The 20,104-nt window shown below is 44.3% G+C and overlaps 1 pseudogene; it reads left to right on the top strand.

Annotated features, from left to right (window-relative positions):
• Window positions 1-2,080: 2,080 nt before the first annotated feature.
• LOC140502187 (transmembrane protein 120B-like) lies at window positions 2,081-18,693 on the top strand (annotated as a pseudogene).
• The last annotated feature ends 1,411 nt before the right edge of the window (window positions 18,694-20,104 follow it).

Raw genomic sequence — 20,104 nt, 5'->3', positions numbered from 1 at the left:
TCACCTCTCTCCTCCCCTCCACTCCCCTCCTCTCCTTTCCAGAAGTCTATGCCTGGGATTTCATAGATGCAGAGAACTCCAGTTAGGGACCTCCCTTTCCCAGTGCACATCAACACACACTTTGTATCTTAGTCTTACAGAGTGACGTTGAGAGGTAAAGGGACTTCTCCAGGGTCAAACAGAATGTGCCAGAAGCAGCTGGACTTGAACCCAGGTCTTCCTGTCTCTGAAGTCAGCTTTCTACCCATTTTGCCATATTGCTTCTCAAGGGGATAACAGAAGAGATAAGAGGGGAAGCTGCATCTGTAATTTTGTGCATGAACAGAGCACCTGGTGGAAAAGTTTCCTCTAGTAATGTAGATTTTAAACCACTTGACACTTAGGAGAGTTGGCTGGGGATAATATAGACTATTACATTATAAATGCATTAGATCTAAGCATAATGGAGAGCTCTGTGATGTCCTAGGGGACTGACTATTCCTGGCCCTCCAATTCAGGGGGCTTCCTGGAGGAAGGGACATTGGAGCTGGGCTTCCTAACTTTGTGTGCATTTTATATCTGAGGGCAAATCCTGTTGGGAACCTCTGGAGTTCCCACAAACGCAGAAAGAAAGTGTCCTGGGAAAGGTCATCACAAGAAAAGGTTTAGAATGAGTGGCAAGGATGTCTCTGGATCTGATAGACAAACCTCACTGCCCCTCAGCCTTTCTACATGTCAAATGAGGGAACCAAACTCTTAAAGGAGCCTCCAGTTCTGGCCATCTATGGTTCTAACTCAGCAGACATTTTCTGGGAGCAGTTGGGCATGTCCTGGCCTCCTAAAATGGACATCGGGGCCATTTATCTTAGAAGGTCAGAGTATGAGCCAGAGAGAGGGCCAGTTATCTTTCTATCCCTAGAGGAAAGGGACTCTGGCCTATATGACCTCTCTTTGACCTCTCCCAACTTGGGCCTCCATCATCATCATCATCATCATCGTCATCATCATCTTTATCTTTATTCTTTCCCCAGAACTAGAACTAGCCTTCCCACTGTCTACAGCCAAGGCACTGATTGATTGACCCCAGGTTCCCAGACTTACCTCTGAATTTCACCATCACCAGCCTGCCCTATGCCCAGGATTTGACACACTAGATTCTGCCAAGCACCAAGGAACAAAACTGGCAGCAAGGATGCAGTGAGCTCCTAGTCCCTTCCCTGGTCTTCTTGGAAGAGCCATAGCCAGCAGCCAGGCTGGGATCTCCAAGCATGCCCTTCCCTGACCTTTACCCCTGAGCATGGTTCACATCAGAGTTTTAGCAGAGTCCTAGGCAACCTCGATCCACTACGTTCCCTGAAGAATAAATAGGAAGAAATTGTGATCTATAGACGCTCTAAGAGGATGGGGTCAGGAGGGCAATGCGCAGGACTGTGGGGGGGAGGACTTCTCTGCAAAATTGTTTTTTTTATTTATTTTTACTGGACCTATGATTTCATTGATAAGGAAATCTCTCAGTGAAGTGATTCCCTCTCCAAAAGCAGGGCAGTGCTTCACCTACGACTTCTAGGAAGTGACCTATTAGGTGAAGCAGCTCATGTAGCTAGTGCGCTGAATGTGGAGGCAGGAAGACCTGACTTCAAATCCTATCTAAGACACTTGCTTGTGACCCCCACCATGTCACTTAACCTCCTCTCCTCAGTTTCCTCCTTTGTCAAATTCACGAATTGGACTTGATATCCTGGAGGGCCCCTCACAGCTCTAAATTTACAATCCTATGATTTCCTAGCATCACATACCCATTATGTCTCAGAAGGAACCCAAACCCAGGTCTTCCTCGAAGCCAGGTATGCCACACTACCTCTAAGGGGACAGGAGAAAGACAGCTGAGAAGAGACTCAAGGAAGCAAAGAACTAGAAAGAGTAGGATGAAGAGATAGAAGTGACTTTAGACTCCATCTAGCGAGCCCCTTCATATTATAGAATTAGATACTGAGTCTGAAAGGGCTTCAGCAATTCACCAAGATCACCCTGTTAGTGAGAAGGAAACAAGTGGGTGACCCTGAAACAGGAAAGGAAGGCCCCTTCTAGAAAACTTGTAAAGATGGTGTGGGTGGGCACGGAGCCTACTGTGGCTAGGATGGTCCCTGGTGCCCAGGAAGGTGAGCTCAGCCCATCGTTTGCATTGATCTAGGCCCACCTGGGTGGGTATCTGCCAGAGAGAGATGCTAGCCCAATAGCATGAGTTTTCTCTTTTTTTCTGGACACAATGTGGCCTGAGGATGGGATCCTAGGAAATGTTCCTTTTTCTTACAGCTAAACCAGCTCTTCAGAAATGGCAGCATGAAGAGCTATTTCTCTATCAAGTGCAGACATTTAGGTGAAGTTTCTCCCCAGGGCCAGCTCTGTCTAGGCCTCCACTTCTCCCTAACTTCTCACCCCCAAGATTCCAGGAAGCAGCTCTTGGTGGAGACCAGTTCCCAGAACAGACCATGTTCAGAACAGAATAGCCTTTCCAGCCCTTTCTCTGCTGTGTCTCAGGAACTTGGTGTTTTCCTCTACTCTTTCCTTCCTTCCTTCCTTCCTTCCTTCCTTCCTTCCTTCCTTCCTTCCTTCCTTCCTTCCTTCCTTCCTTCCTTCCCTTCTTCCCTTCCAGAAGCTGCCTCAAATCAGTACCCAGGCAAAGGGGATCTCCTGGGCTGGGGTACAGAACCTTCAGTCTCAAGGCCACATGTGGCCCTCTAGGTCCTCAAGTGTGGCCTTTGAACTGAGTCCAAGTTTTACAGAACAAATCCTTTTATTAAGGAGATTTGTTCTGTGATGTTTGGATTCAGTCAAAGGGTCCCATTTGAGGACCTACAGGGCCACACAGGGTCTCGATGCCACACTTTTCTCACTCCTGGTCCAGAAGATACAGAAAGCAACAGGCTTATGTTGCCAAACTGCCTGGGAGACTGATCAATCAATCAACAAGCATTTATAAATGTCCACTATGTCCCAAGCAGTAGAACAGGATGCTTGGAAATATAAATATAAAAATACACAAAGGAAGCAGTGTCTGCCCCCAAGGAGGTCACAGTCAATCAGCTGTTCAATAAGCTTTTAGGCAGCACACTGTGCATCAGACATAGTGCAAAAGATACAAAAATAAAGCAGGCAGTGTCCTGGAGAAACTTACAGTCCAGATCCATAAATACGTATTCACAGAACTCTTAAGAAATAAATCTAATTGGTGTTTGGGGGGGCGGAGTGGGGGATGGTACTGGCAGCCACATGGTACATTGAGAAGAGGTTCCACACCCAGAAGGTTCCTAGCAGGCCAGAGGCCAGCTCCATCCAGCCCAGTTCCCTTGAGGCCTTGGCTCGGGGTCCTCTCCTCCCCACCTGCCTTCTTCCGTCCTCATTCACTGACAACACTCACCCTTCTCTAGGCTTCTCTCTCCCGGCAGTCACACGGGGGGATTCCTTGTGTGACTTCACATCAGCTTCTCAGGTGCAGAGCTCTGACAGGGCTGCTATGTATGCAGAGTACCTTACACAGACAAACAATGCCACCCGGCTACAGAAAACTTTACCCTGGATCTGAACAGTGTCCTGCTGGATGGTAAGGGGCTGAGTGGGAGGCAGGCCCTCCAGCCTTGTCTCTCTGTCCTTTTAAAGGGGTACTTGGGGAATGAACACTGATGGGCAGTGGGGAGGGATGAGGACTTCCTGGAATGCTAGACTTCTAATGTCTCATTCCCCAAAGACCCTCCTTCAACATTTCCTGATGCCTGACAGCCTCCCCAGTGCCATCTCTGTCCCCTACAATCACCTCCTTGATCTCCATATCTTTTCCTCCCTCCCTGATCCCTGATGTCTCTTTGTCCCTGTCCCCTGTGGTCTCTCCATCTCTTGTCCTCTCAACTAATCCTTCCTTACCCAATCTAGCTCCCCAGGTCAAGACCCATAGGTTTCTTATCTTTATTCTATATTCCTCTGTCCTTAGGGTATTCTACCAACCAAATAGATGGAACTAAGAAAAAGGGTGAGTGTGGCATCAGCTTGGCCCCATGCCAGTTCCCTGGGGTGGGGGAGGGGAGCTGAGACTGAGTCTTGAAGAGAAAGAGAAGTGGGGGAAAGGCAGGAACTGAGTGTCTAGGATGACACTTTGCTCTCACCCCAGCCAGTGCTTCAATGCTGAGCATCCAAGAACACTGTCTTGGACTGTGCTCATCAGATAAATGAACAGCAATCATCCTTACCAAGTGTCAGATCCCTAAGTGTATCTGTACTTCCTGAGCACCCTGTGGTGGGGGTGAGCATGGGGAAGGCACTGTGCCCTGCACCTTAAGCCATTCCCTGTCATTGAGTATAACTCAGTATCACTTTCACCTTTCCCTGTTCTGACATTGGGTCCCTGCATTATCACCTTCTCTTCTCCCAGGGTGTGACACTGGGGTCCCTGAACCATCTTTTCTGCCTCCAAGTGACCTTTCCTCAGTTTGCCCAACTCCTTTTCTCCTATGCTCTGAGCCCCAGCTCCTTCCTCTAAATTCACTCTCCTGGTCTGTCCACCCCCTCTCCCCTAGGTCAGTCAGCTTCTTCTGAAGAGCAAAGGTCTGGTGGCATGGGAGGTGGGGGGGATATTCTGGGTTGGGTTCTTCAGTCTCCATCCTCCCCATGGATTGTTCCTTGTCCCCTCCCTTCCCACAGGGTAGGAATTCCATAGGATACTCCCCACTCTGTGATGTCCCCGCATCCCCATGATGGCCCCTCAGCATCACCTCTTTTTCCCCCCATACATGCGCTCCTGGGCCATCATCCTCATCTGCCTGGCTGTACTCCTGAGGCTCATGGTTAACCTGATGGTGCTACTTTACAGTAAGAGAACTTGGCGAACCCCTAAGAGCCAGTAAGGACTATGTGTGTGCGTGATTATGAGATCCAAAAGCAGAAAATTCATTAATAATGGACTATCATAAAGTTGTAGCTAAGTGAACCCAGACATTACCCTGGAGTGGATTGGCCTTGGGCTGGAATAAACACTGGTACCTGCCCATGTTGGAATGACCAGAACAACTCTGCCTCTTTCTTACCATTTGCCCTAGTGTAGGTGACTCCTCAGAAGGGCCTACAGGAGCTAAGAAGAGAGAGGTCACTCTCATAGGGTCTAGGGTCCATTATACCTCCTCAGAGGTCATCACACTTCTCTGGCAACTTCCAGGCTCTCATTTATCCCATCCCCTTGCCAAAGGCAAGTAAGCCACGCTTGGAGGATGAAGGAAAAGCCCAGTGCCCATATTGGTCCCAAACACAATGGCTCCAACTAACTGACCAGATAAGCACCCCTGAAAGACCAGCTGGCCAACAATTATGTGGGACTGTAGTAGCCAGAAGACTTTGGATGCATCTATGCCAGGAGCCTTTCAATCCATGATTCCCATAACCCCTGGCTTCATATCAAGCAATCCTGGTCTCCATTTCCCACTGTGACCTGCCACTGGGATATGAGCATCCACCTATCCCTATTTTTTAAGGGTTCTGCCTTGCCCAACAGCGTCACATCACCATGCTCAAACTCTTAGCCTCCTATTCCTCAGCAGCCTTGCCCTTTCCATCTGTCCTGTTAAGATTCCCCAACTACTTTTTGTCTCACCCAGCTCTTTACTGTGATCAGCTCAGTAGGGTCCCACTGTGAGCTCCAAACCAACTTCCCACCACTCTCCTGCTGTGATCTGTCCACCAGGCCCTTATGGCTATGACCTTCTATGACCTTCCCCTTCTGTAACCAGCCTCATCCTCTGACCTTCCCTCAAGCCCACCATGACCCTTTACCCAGGGCTACATCACTCTCTGACCTCCTACTTTCATCAAGGCTACCCTTTCCATTAGGTCTAACTTTCTCCTTTACTGAAGCTGTGCCACCTTAGACAAGTTGCCTTCATTCATAGGGCTAGTGAAATGAGAGATTTGGGCTATACAACCCAAAGAGGAAGATCTGCTCTAGCTCTGGCATTTTCTTAGCCTGTGGGGAGACTCCCCCCTCACCAGCTGCCTTTGTTGTGTTCTCTTCCATGTCTGAATTACCTGCTCCCTCAGGGCAACATCATGGCCTCCCTAAGAAGACCTCCACTCTGATTGATCCAACTGATTGTACATTTTCCTTTGTCATTTTTGATCCTCATGATCCTATATTCTTCTATGGGGGGAGGGAACTTAAAGGTCATCTCTACTTTTACTTTACAGCAGTGAAAACTGAGATTCAACTGCTCACGATCATACAAGTAGTAACTGTTCAAGGATTTGAACCCAGATCCTATTATTTCTGGGCAGCTAGGTGGTGCACCAGATTAGAGCACCAGGCCTGAAGTCAGGAAGACCTGAGTTCAAATATGGCCTCAGACACTCTTATTCCAAAATCTAGTGCTCTTCCCAAAATAATGCCCTCCAACTTAATTTTAGTGCAGAAATTAACACTTTCTATGGCCTCCTTGTCAGAGCCTCACAAAGATTTTATTCATCAGAAACTCTCCAGAGTGAGGAGTAGAACTGGAAGAACCATACTGACCAAGGCTTCCCCAACGCTGGAAGGGAAGAGAAAAAAAGGGTCCAGGAAGACAGCTCCTCCTCCCATCCAGAGCCATAAGGAGGGCACTACTAGGGAGAGGGGACATACTGAATTCCTGGGTTGATCCTCTATCCAAAGGCTGGGGAGGTAGAGGCCTGCATCCCAGGGGTATGTTCTGGGGTAGGAACCATGGCCACACAGGGGGACTGCTGGACAGATATTGCCCCTTCAGATATGACTCTTTCTTGCTCAGAGACCTGAGGAGAAGGAACAACAAATTCAAGTGCACAAGCTGGAGTGGTTAGAGTCAAGGTCTAGTCAAATGGTAAGTAGCAACATGTTCTTTTAATCTGGAATTGACATGGAGGGAATTGATCTTCTTGGCTTCCATACCATAGGTTGAGAGCTGTCTCCAGACCAGGCACAGCTGCAGTCAGAGGCTGTCTTCTAATCCCTAGCCTTCCCTTACTCCCATCCCCACTAATCTATCACCATCCTACCCACACAGCCAGGAGAGGAGTAATGAGGGTGTTGTTTCCTCAGACCACTTTCCAGTAGCAAAGTTGGGGCTAACTGATCAAGATATTCCCATCTTCAGGGAGTGGGTTTAGCTCCTTAAAAAAAAGCCAAAAAAAACCAACCTTTTATTTAATGAGCATTTAATTTCCTCTCCTTTCCACCAATGCCCCCCCAGCGAAAAACCGAACCAAAAACCTTTGTAACCAATATGCTGTCAAGCAACACAATTTTCCACACTTACCCAAATGTCTAGATGTGCACCTTATCTGTCATCTCTGTGAGGAGATGGATAGATAATGCACTTCATCACTGATACTCTTATTGGTGACTGTATGGATGAGAGTTCTTAAGGTCTTTCCAAGCTTTATCTTTACAATGTTGTTGTGTAAAATATAAATACTTCTGGTTCTGCCCAGTTGGATCTGTTCATATAAATCTTCCCAGGTTTCTCTGACCTTTTTGTCATTTCTTCCCGGGAAATCATAATTCATGACATTCATTGGGCTAGAATTTGTTCAGACATTCCTTTCACTCAGCCAGAAGGGCAATTGTGTCACCCCCAATAACCCAGAGTACACATGGCATGCCAGGAAGTTGTGGCCTGGCTGCGATCCTGCTGTGGATAGGAGGTGCCTCAGAACAGGGTTTGCTATTCTCCATCCAGACAGCCCTCCAATGAATTTATTTTGTTTACTAGAATTCCTGGTTTTGGAGGCTTTCAATAAAAGAAAAATAGGTCAGTGGTCAAGCTGAAAGAGATAAAACTACCTAGCAATTAGCATTGAAATAAAAATTTCATGCTTCATGGATTGACATTTTAGTGGAAATCTCAGCACAGATTTCATGATGTCTAGTTTCTGTGTTATAAAGCTCCCAGATTTGCAAAACCCCAATTTGATTTCATAGGAATGCCTCCCAGGTCAGAATTGCCTATGGAATTTGTCCTAGATGTCAGAATTCCTGCTTATGACTCCACTCACATACAAACATACACACACACACACACACACACACACACACACACACACACACACACACAAAACCAGAGGGAGACTGTTCGGCCTAGAGACCGAAGGGCTACCCGAGTCTTTCCTTACCTGTTGCAGGTCTTCGGCTGGCCAAACCGGATAAACGTGTGAGAGAAGAGACTTTCCAGAGTTGAACAAGGGTTAGGCTTTATTCAGGGTCTTGGTTACATGTGCAGGGTGAATTCTTCCTCAGGAGAGAGGAATCCTCCTCCCAAGGAGGCAAAGATTGTACAGCAAGAGAATGGGAGTGGGAGAAGGGAGGGACCTTTGGCCCTCTAAGGGCCCCTCAGCGCTAAGAGCGTCTTCAGGCTTTCCTGACCCTACTTAAGCTCTCCCACCACATAGTTTGCACCTGAATACCGTGCCTGCTCTCAGCCCTTAGCTAGACAACAACAGGTGTGCTCAGACCATGGATTAATCTCAAGGGTGGGATGCTCTCCCCAGCAAGTTTCCCACGGGGAAGAGGAGGAAATGCACGAGATAGCCTGGGTCTCACACCTCAATTCCCAGCCATTCCCTGGGGGGCCTCATGAGAACTCTAAGGTTTAGAAGTCCTCACTTTTACCTGCCCGAGACTGTCCACATGAAACTGAGCTCACACCCCCAACAGGAGACACCATTTCTAAACCACAAGCTCTCCAACATGTTTGACTAATATGTTTCCAGGGCTGTGAGGATAGAGTCTTCTAGAGTCTTAGCACTTGGTGCCTTTATAGCAAGTTCTTTTTAAAAAATAGTATTTTTCCCAATTACATATTAACATTCTTTTTAAAAAAAATTGACTTCCAAATTTTCTTCCTCCTTCCTTTCCTCCCTCACCCCAGAGACAGTAAATAATTTTATATAGGTTATATGTATGCAATCAGACAAAACATATTTCCATATTAGTAATGTGAAAGAAAATACAGACCCATAGGAAAAAAAACACAAAAAATAAAGTGAAAATAGTATGCATTGATCTGCATTCAGACTCCATCAATTCTTCCTCTGGATGTGGATAGCATTTTTCATCATGAGTCCTTTGGAAATGTCTTGGATCGTTGTTTTACAGATGTTTCTGGAACCACTCAGTGCCTGGGAACATTTATAGGTTTATAAAATTAATGACAACATCAATGACATTTACCTAGTGCTTTGAGATTAGCAAAACTCTCCCTATATTATGTAATTCTCATAACAACTCTATAATATGGAGGCCATTAAAGATGTGGAAACTGAGGCCTCAGAACGAACTTAAGTAACTAACCCAGGAAGTGGAGGAAGCACGATTTGAATTCAGATCTCCCTGACTTCTAACTGCCATGGTTCTATACATGAGAATCCTCACAAGGGTTCTTTTTTCTGGAAAATCCTAAAAGGGAGCACAGAATCCTAGGAATTGGATGGGACCTTAGGAATGGACCTATGAACCCCCTCAGAGGAAAAAATTGAGGCCCAAAGAGAAGAAAGAACCTGCTCTCAAGATCACACAGCTAGTTAAGTATCAAAAATAGAATATGAAGCCCAAGTCCCATGTTCACACAGGAATCACGGAACTAGAAGTGACCACAGACTGTATCTAGTCCAACTCTTCAGCAAGGCAGAGATCTCTCTCACTACTAGGGAGGGGAGGATGCTCCAGCTGGCTCACTTATTCATTCAACAAACATTTGTTAAACTTACTGCATGCACAGTTCTATGTTGGATATGGTTGGGGGCAGAGAGAAGACAATATCTACTATGTTATGGACTCCTCTGGCAGTCTGGTAAAGCCTGTGGACCCCATAAGAGTATTTTTAAATGCATAAAATAAAAAAAAAAAATACACAGGACTGCAAAGAACTATCCTCCCCCAAAATAAAAGATTACATAGGATTTTTAAAAAGATGTCTTTTTACCATTCAAGTTGATGGAACCCCCTGAAATCCATTTATGGGTCAATGGACCCTTTAACTCCAAAGGACCAGGTTAAGAATCTCTGGGCAAGACAGGACTCTAGTTCGCATAGGCCACAGTCTAATAAATGGAGTGAGAGAGAGGTATTTCAACAGCCAAATAACTGTACTTGGTTAGAGATTCAGCCAAGGCAGAAAAAGGAGAGAAGGAGCAAGTTAGATGGTTTCTCCTGTCCCAGTCCCTGTCCTAGAAAGTCAGCTAGGTACAAAGATAAGGGAATTAGGGTGGACAAAGAACTCTTGACCCAGGATATACTTAAGGGAGAGCATCTCTAAGCACCCCTAAAGCTGCCAAACACCTAGACCAGAGAGATGAGAAGCAGAAGTTATAGAAGGAGAGTAAGAATCATTGGATTTGGAGTCAGAGAAAATGGGTTCAAATCTTGACTCTGTTACTACCTAAGTGATTTTGGACAAGTTACTTCAGTCCTCAGATGCTTCATCTATCAAATGAAAGAGCTGAGCTGGATAACCTGTAAAACCCCTCCGAGCTCTAAACCTATGAATCCCAAGAGACCATTTGGCACCCAACCTAGGAAGAAAGGATGGAATCTCTCACCAGCTAACTTGACCTTGACCCTAACTAGCCCTTCTGCTTGTGGGTGTGGATCTGGTACTCTCCTTCATAGACTGTCAGAGTGGGAAGAAAGCCCAAATGTTGTCCAAATGCAGGAATCACCTCTGCTGAAAGTTTTTCATTCTCTTGACCTCTGCCCTTAGGACATTAGAGTTTACTTAATGTAGCCTAAGACTGTCTTTGCTCTCTCAGAAGTTATGCTACATTGGGAAAAATATGGTCATACATACTCAGAAGTAAGAGCAAGATCTCCCCGTCTCTTTCCTTCCAAGAACCAGCAGGAAAAATGATTATAACAATAGTGGAGATTTAGTTCATTTCTTTATCCATTCATTTGATAAGTAATCATGAAGTGCTAGTGTGAGCAGGATCCTGTCACCTGTGCTTGGTGAGGTACGAAGTCAACACAATCTGTCCCTATAGATGAGTAGGGAGACAAGACACATGTAGAGACCATAGGTATGGAGGGGGCTTCAGAGGTCATCTAATCCATCTTCCTCCTTTTACAAATGAGGAGAGTGAGTCCCAGAGACCTGTCCAGTGTCTCACAGGTTGACATTAATGGAGGAATCAGAATTTGAACTCAGGTCTTCTGACTAGAAACCCAGAATTCCCTGTACTGCATTGCATTCCTCCAACATTTTCTGACTATGCCAACATTAATTTCTCATCTGATCCTCCCAAGAATCCCATCATATCATAGCGACAATGTCAACAATAATAAGCCATTGATATTGTGCCTTTAAGTTCACAGTGTGTTTTCCCCACAACAAGGGAGGTCATTCAAATGTTCACCACATGATGAATTCTTCCTGGCAGGATCATTTGTTCCCATCTGAGCTGCCCCAGGTAGGGAGGTAGGAGTCATTAGATCTGACAAGTCTTAGGAAGCTATCTGAAACATCCTAGTTGCATGCCCTGAGATGACAACAGACTCTCTGTTGCTCATGTCAGGTTAACAGATGGTCACCTTAATCAATGAATTAGTAAGGGGCCATGAATCATCATTACCCAGGTCAGATAGATTACATGAGCAACAGCAAAAATTGTAGTCTGTCTGCTTAATCTCCAAGCTGCTTTTCTGCAGAGATCATGGCTTTACAGATTACAATTTTTCTAAAGCCTTATTCATGGTTGGTGTGAAGTGAGTTACTTCTTAGTGTAGTATTATGAGTCTGGATGAACTCTATATGTGGGAAGTAGAGGAGAGCAAAAGTATATAAGTCACTGGGGAAAGAGGAAGACACCAAAAGGTTGGATTGTGTGACTTTAGCAACCCTGGGAGCCTTCTCCTTTGTGAAGGAGCCCCGTCCAGGATGGTATTATAAGTCTGAGGAACTGCATCAGAATAACTGGAGGTAGTAGGAGTCCCCAGAGGAGATAACTACTTGATGCTTTGGCTAAATGGAAACCTGTCCCCTTGGGATGGGGGACAGTGGCTACCCAGAGTATCCTTCTAAATCTAGAGGGTTATATGGGTTTCTGGAGAAGGCAGAGATCTATTGAAGGGGCAAATAGTAGGTGCCTTGGTTGTTTATAGACTCAAATCTGATTTCTTTGCAATTTTTTTTGCAATTTAAAAATCCCTGTCCTATAGTCAACATCTTGTTAGTCTGCATTTGAATTTGAATTTGCAGCTAAAAGTCTTTTTTCTTTATGGTGGAGGCCTATGATGAGTCAAATCCATGTTCTTGGGGGGAAAAAATTAAAATAAAAACCACTAGGTGGTGGCATAACAAGCCAAATTCTAACGATCTGTGAGGAGCTCTGGGTTACAGCAAAAGCCCCACCCCCATACAGGATGTTGTATGAGAAGCCCTCAAAATTGAACTCAGTCCATGTAAATTCAGAGCTAATTTCCTGTACCAATAAAAGACTTCAGGTTACATTTGAGGGATTGTCCAGAACATTTAATTTGTGGGTATGAGCTTAATTTTGTGTCCCCTCAAAATTGTGCCATAGAGATTTGGAGGACCTGTCTAGGGCCATTGTTTCCCGTTTAGTGATGAGGTTTCATTCACTCATTTGTTGTTATTCAGTCTTTTTTCAGTCACATCCAACTCTTGATGACCCCATTTAGGGTTTTCTTGGCAAAGATATGAGAGTGATTTGCCATTTCCTTCTCCAGCTCATTTTACAGATAAGGAAACTGAGGCAAACTGGATTAAGTAACTTGCCCAGGGTCACACAGCTCTTAAGTGTCTGAGGCCAGAATTGAACTCATAAAGATGAGTTTTCCTGACTCCAGGCCCCATCCTCTATGCACTATACCACCTACCTGCTTCTTCACTCATAGTGCCCAAGTTTAGACATACTCTTCTTACCAGCAAAGTAGGAATAAGCACATCCTCCAAAATAACTATGGATATGACTACCACATATTTGTTAAAAGACAACTCCGCTACCAAAAGCCCTGCTCTGTTGCCTTAGAGTGCCCATACTTCCCAAATTCCAAACTGAGACACATGGTCATATGGACAAATGCCATTCCTTTTCCAAAGCCTTGTTCTAAATACTCGTTTAAAAAATTATTTATTTAATATTTTGTTTTTCCTCAATCACATATAAAACAATTTTTAATATTTGTTTTAAAATTTTTGAGCTCCAAATTCTCTCCCTCCCTCCCCAACTCCCTCATAGCGAAGACAGGCAATTTGATGTAGGTTTTACATATGTAGTCACGCAACACATATTTCCATATTAGTGATCTTGTAAAAGAAAACAGATAAAAATCAAGGAAAATAAAGGAAGATATAAAATTATGCTTAGCTACATCTATTATAATCTGTATTACATCTATATTATAATCTAATAATATTATATATAAAATTATGCTTAGATCTGTATTCAGTTTCCAGTCCTTTTTCTGGAGGATAGCATTTTTCATCATAAGTTCTTCAGAACTGTCTTGCATCATTGTATTGCTGAAGATAGCTAAGTCATTCACATTTGATCATCTTACAGTATTGTTCTTACTGTATACAACGGTCTGCTGGTTCTATTCATTTCACTTAGCATCAGTCCATGGGTATCTTTCCACATTTTTCTGAGAGCATCCTGTTCATCATCCCTTATAGTACAATAGTATTCCATCAAATCATATACCACTTGTTCATCCATTCCCCATTTGATGAACATTCCCTCAATTTCAAATTCTTTGCCACCAGAAAAGGGCTGCTATATTTTCTGTACAGATACATCCTTTTCTGTTTTGTTTTTTTTACCTCTTCTGGAATACAGACCAAGTACTGCTGTTGCTGGGTCAAACGGTATACACAAAAATGCTCTTTTGTAGCATCACATGGCCATAGATTTAGAAGTGAAAGTGAACTCAGAGGTCATCTGTTTTATGGGAAACTGAAGCCCAAAAAAATTTCAAGGAATGATCTGATGTCACACATATAGGATAAGGATAGGACCCAAGATTCCCTAACTCCAATTCACTTGAGATTTCACAGAATGAATCAAAGCATGGTCACTGTAACTGTATGTCACCCTCTTGTTGATATCACAGTTTAATTTTATTATAAGCATTTTTAAGCACTATGTATATCTATACATATACATATATACGCATGTGTATACCTGTACAAATACATATATGCATATATGTCTAGCACTGTTCTAGATCTTGAGGATAGAAAGGTGTAGAAAAAAAATTAGTCCTTGCCTTCAAGAATGGAATAGAACTTATACATGGATAAGGAAGTACAAATTAATTGGTGGGGGAAAGGGAAAGTACTAACAACTGGGGGAGGGGTCAGGAAGGCAGGCATTACTTAAACTAATTCCTAAAGTTAACATTTAAGAAGTAGAGGAGAGGAGGGAATGTATTCCAGGTATAGGCACAGATGTAGAAGGGAGAATGCTTGGATTGGAAGTCACAGAATGTTAGAACTGGATGGAAACATGGAAAAATCCCCTGGAGAAATCCCTCCTGCCATTGACACTTTCCATGAGACCCATTTCCTTAAGCTATTGTTGGGTTGGTTCAGGTTCTGGTTAGATTTTTCTCTGCCCCTGGTCATTTAGCACTATCTCCTCAAAGGAGCAAAGGAGAAGGAGGAAGAGAAAGAGGAGGAGGAGGAGGAGGAGGAGGAGGAGGAGGAGGAGGAGGAGGAGGAGGAGGAGGAGGAGGAGAAAGGCCATGTGCTAGAACCTGAGTACAGAAAGAAAAAAAAATAATGAGTCTCTAATTCTGAAGTCCCTAATTTAAAAATTAGGAGGAAGAGGAGGAGGAAGAAGATTTTCAGTTCTAACTCTAGGAACCGATGACAATAACGATTCATTTTACAGTTTACAAAGCACTTTACATACTCGATCTCATCTGATTCTCCAATCACCCCTTTATAGGGAAGGTTTTCTTTGCACGTGTTTTACAGATGATGAAACAAAAACTTAAGAAACTTAAATAGTCCTTCCTTCCTAAGTCAGAGATCCCCAGAGGGCCAAGCTAACAAATGGAAGCTGCTATTTGTTGTAGCATTCTGGCAGAGCCTACGGACACCTCAGAATTGTGTTAAGTAACTGAAGCAAAATCTAAATTTCTGTCAAGAGATTAGTAAAAATAAAAACGCCAGTTTTCCCATCCAAGTTTGTGGATCCCCCATAATCTACTCATGGACCCCAGGTTAAGGACCCATGTTCTAAAGACAGGACAGAGTTGGTGCTTGGCAAGTGGAGCTGGCCATTACTTTCCTATGCCCCTAGGGAAGTACAAACTGTCCTCCACATTTTTCGTAAGGTGAAAGCTTTGATTGAGATTCAATGGCTTTATCTGATACTGTGACTTAGATTGCCCTCAAGGGCAAGAAAAATCTGTTCTATTACCTGGAGAGGTATAAGAGGCAGCTAGAAGACTTGAGTTCAAATTCAGCCTCAGATAGTTACTAGCTGTATGGCCCTGAGCAAGTCATTTCACCTCTCTTTGCCTCAGTTTCCTCAACTGTAAAATGGAGAGAACAATGGCACCTACCTTCCAGGGTTGTTGTGAGGATATAAGATCATATTTGGAGAGTACTAACCACAGTGCCTAGCATGAAGGAGATGCTAGAAAAATGATTCTCTTCCCCCATAGAGAGGTCTACAAATCCCAATTGCCTTTCTTTCCTCACATTTTCAATACTAGCACTTTGTTGGCCCTGCTCTCATGCACGTACAGTGCCATGGCCCAGAAGTACATCTTGCAAACCAGATTCAATCTTGGCAGTCACTCACACTTCACTCTTAAGCTGTTATCCCCACCCCACCCCACTTTACAAGGTTTCCCCCAAGAATATCAGGATTTGACTTTCTTTCCTCCCCCCACCCAGAATCTCCCTTAGGGAAATAAGAATACAGCTTTCTAGAAAAGGTGAAAGTCCTTTAGTTACATGCAAGCTTTCAGGGTAAGAACACATAGAACATATGGCAGGTTTCTGTCACCCAAAAGAAAATCTTCCCCACTCCCACCCCTCCCAAACTAGCATCCAAGTCCATAAAGAGACAAAATGATTCTCCTTCAGAGAAGAAGACATGAGAATTAAGAGAGTTTAGGCATGGCTTCCTAGGAGATGGGGTCTTAGAGGAAGCCAGAGAGGTCAGTGAATGGAGCAGAGGAGGGAGAAGCATGGGGGACAGTGAGCTGAGAGATGCAGTGTCTTATTCATGGACAGCCAGAAGGTCAGGATCACTGGATTGCAGAGAACAATCTAAGAAGACAGGAAAGTTGGGAGGGGCCTAGATCACAAAGGCCTTTGGACAACCAAGAGAAGATTTGCGTAGGTCTGTTACGTTATCAGACCTGCACTCTAGGAAGATCACTCTAGTGGCTGAATGGAGAATGGGTAGGAGTGAGGAGAGACTTGAGAGGCAGACCCACCAGCAGCTATTGAGAGGATTCAGGAAAGAGTTGATGAGGGTCTAGAACAAGGGTGATGGCAGCATTAGAGGAGAGAAGGGGGCAGATTGGAGAAATGCTACCAAGGTGAGATCAATAAGCCTTGGCAAAAGGCTCTGATGGTGGGAGAGAGAGAGAGGAAGCAGTCCAGGCTGAATCCTAGGTTGGGAGCCTGAGGGCCTGGGAGAATGGTGTTATATCCCCTGCTGTCACAGAGAAGTTAGGAGGGGAGGATTGTTTAGGGGGAAAGATGATGAGCTCAGTTTGGGACATGTTGAATTTAAGATGTCCTATATTAATAGATAGAAATATACTTCATAGTGACTCATCATCATCGTCATAAAGTCAGCTAATACTTATTTTTGTAATATATTTTAATATGGTATATAATACATTGATATATTATAAATTATCATATATTATATAATTTTATAAATTATTACATGGTCATATAAATTATTGTATAAATCCTTATATAAAGCATATAATATATTGCATTATACAATATATAATATATTTATAATCTATTATATTAATATCTATTTATTAACACTTTAATGTTTGTACAAGTCCTTTACAAATATCTTATTTCTAAGCTCACAACAACCCTGGGAGGTAGATACTAGAATTATCCCCATTTTGCAGATGAGAAAACTGAGGCAGACAGAAGTTAAGGAACTTGTCCAGGATCACATAGCTCGTAACTATGTGATGCACCGTTGTTATAGGTAGACCTGCAATGAGATATGATACATTTTGATTTGGCCATTTGCCCTATAAGATAATCTTCTTAATCATTATTAAAAGATAAGTGTGCATGTATATATGTGTGCTAAAGTAATGATTTTTGTACAGTCAGGGTAGAGCCAGAGACCTGAGCTCTGCACCAGTCACTGAAGCAGGGGCTGGGGTTGGGGAGTTGGGGTGGGGTAGAAGGTCCTGGGAAACCCTGTTTAGTGACATTTTCTTCTATTTCTCAGCCTGTCAACAAGGCCTGAGCTGGGTCCTTGGGGTTTCCCAAACTTCCTAGGTGGAACTGTCAGGATCCTTGAATACAAGAGAAAGGGAAATGCTTTTGCCCAAAGGGAGTTACCAAAGTGTAACGTTTCCCAGTTAGGGATAGTTAATGTGATTTGAACAAACTGCTGCTCCAGCGAAAAGAAAAAATAGCTGGTACCTGATGAGGGTGTGGGTGGAGCTCACATGGGCTGCGCGAGCTGCAGCAGGAGCCGCCACTCGCCTTGCACCCCTTCACGCAGCTCGAGAGATGCAAACACGAGTGGCACGAACTGGAGGAAGAATTCCATGAATTATAGGAAACCCAGCAAATGTATAGTCAGAAGCCTCCTGCAGTAGCTCCATCAGCAAGCAGAAGAAGCGGCCAGACCTCAAAGGTAGTCTCCAGAGATGTAAGCGTCTTGGCAACTGTGAAGAGGTCGACCTCATTCAGCACATGAGTGTCAGCATCAAGGAAAGGCAGAATATCTTCTTTGATATGGAGTTTTACCTGCCCAAGAAAAACAGATTATATCTCAGTCTGGTTCTGGGCAATGTCAACCGTTACCCTTCTCAGTAACCAGACCAAGTTTGCTTAAAAGGATAAATATGAGAAATTCAAGCTTTACTCAAATAATATCTTCCTGCTTGGTGCCATAGCCTGTAGATTCTTCCTACATTACAGAGTAACTGAGGAAGTGTTCAACTTTTTGCTGGTCTGGTACTACTATACACTCACCATCCAGGAAAGCATCCTCATCAGCAATGGCTCCAGAATTAAAGGTTGGTGGGTGTCTCACCACTGTCTCCACCTTTCTATTCGGGATAATGTTGACCTGGTCAAATGGACTCATCTATCAAAAGTTTCAAAATCAGTTTTTGCCTTTTCCATCTTTTAGAGCTGTGTTCAGTTCCTACAATATCATTATAAGAGTGGATGCCTCTACAGACTCGGGGCTCTGGGAGAAAGGAATTATTTGGACCTCATAGCTGGGGGATTCCAGTCTTGGATGTGGAGGGGCCTTGCTTTTCTCCTACCATTCCTGTTCTGTGGTCATTTCTGGCAATTTTATAACACCATCACACTGTCTGACCTCTTTACCCAGGAAGAATGGAAAGAGTAGCAGGTCTTTGTCTTAGCCATCACATTTCTCATCCTCTTCCTGGGCAGTTTCCTGACCACACTCAAAGTTGTGCATGCCAAACTCCAGAACAGAGACAAGATGAAGCTATGAGCAGCCATGCCTTCCCTGCCCTGGCCCCCCTGGACGCTGACCCAGCTAGGGGAATACCAAGGGGACCTTGTTGTTTTGGGCACCATTTCCCAGATGGCTCCTCTCTGGCCTCTTAGGGGCACTGGGAGCAGGCCCTGGGACCTCCACCACACCTAGCTGGAGACTAGAAGAACATGAACCCTTCCCTTCAGTATTATCCCAGACTTGTGCCCCACCCAATCTATATGTCTGGTTCCCTGTTTGTGTCTATTTGAAACTGGGCCTTCCCCACTCCCCTGGAACCAGAGACCTCTCTTGCCCTTGTAACTGCCAGCCAAAATAGTCTCTTCTTAGGGGGCTCTCCCTGCCTCGAGCTGTACAGGAGAGCAAGCATGTGTCAGAATCTCCTTGCATTTCAGATTTCTGTTTGGAGGTGAACTTTGGGCTCTGCCCTGCTGTTTTGGCACAAGAAGATGGGAATGAGCAATGAATCCTTCAGTGTCCTGTGGGCCTTCCCACCCTCCCCCCACCCTGGGAATGCAGCAGATACTCCCCCAGGATTCTCTAGGACTTTAGTAAATGACCCACACTGAGGAAGGTAGGAGGGAAGAGGGGAGGATCCCTGGGTTTGTTAAAAGGCCCCCCAGCAGTGGCTCAAACCTTAGCTCTAATTGGGCTCTCAGAGAACAGGGGGTGATGCTTCTAGAAATAACAACACCACCATCACATTCTCAGTAACAACAGACATTTGTTGGCATTGTCAGAGCTTCAAAGGACATTCCATACTGTATCTCATTTAACCCTCATGACAGAGGTACTAGAGATAATCATTAATTCCCCTTGAGTATAATGGGAGACTGGTCAATGACAGAGCATGCACAGGTATTCTGGAACTGTTTCCTTTCTGCTTGTCACACAATTAAGAAAAGTTATTGTTTTTTTTAATTGGCTTCTGAGCCTGATCTGAGGCTATGTATAAAAGCTACCAGTAGAAGAACTTGACCTTTCTCTCATCATGACATTTGATACAGAAAAAAGAAATGCTTTAAACCTCCAAATAGGGAGAAAGAGAGTAGCAGAAATTTCAGCAGCCTGCTACTGCTACCAACTATCTCCCACTCCAACAACCACATGGCTGTGAAAATGAGGTGTCACTGTTTCTGTCTCTATTGTATTTAGTCTTCCTTCATCCTAGATGAGCATTAGAGATGGAATGACCTTATCTTGCTGTTGTAGCCTAGCTACCCTTCACTAGCTCACAAAGTCTGTTCTAACCATGATATGCATTCATCTAAAACCAGAAAAAAACACAGCAGAGACAGAAGACAAAATTGCCATGTGTTCATGGCCTCATAGTGACCCGGTTGGGAAGTGGTTCTCCGACCTGGAGGTTCATGGCATTTCTTTGTTCTCACTCAAATGCTGTCACAGA

This window comes from Notamacropus eugenii, chromosome 4 (assembly GCF_028372415.1).
Source record: "Notamacropus eugenii isolate mMacEug1 chromosome 4, mMacEug1.pri_v2, whole genome shotgun sequence".
Lineage (NCBI taxonomy): Eukaryota > Metazoa > Chordata > Mammalia > Diprotodontia > Macropodidae > Notamacropus > Notamacropus eugenii.
Note: the sequence above shows the minus strand (reverse complement) of the source record. Positions and strands in the feature narration are given on the sequence as shown.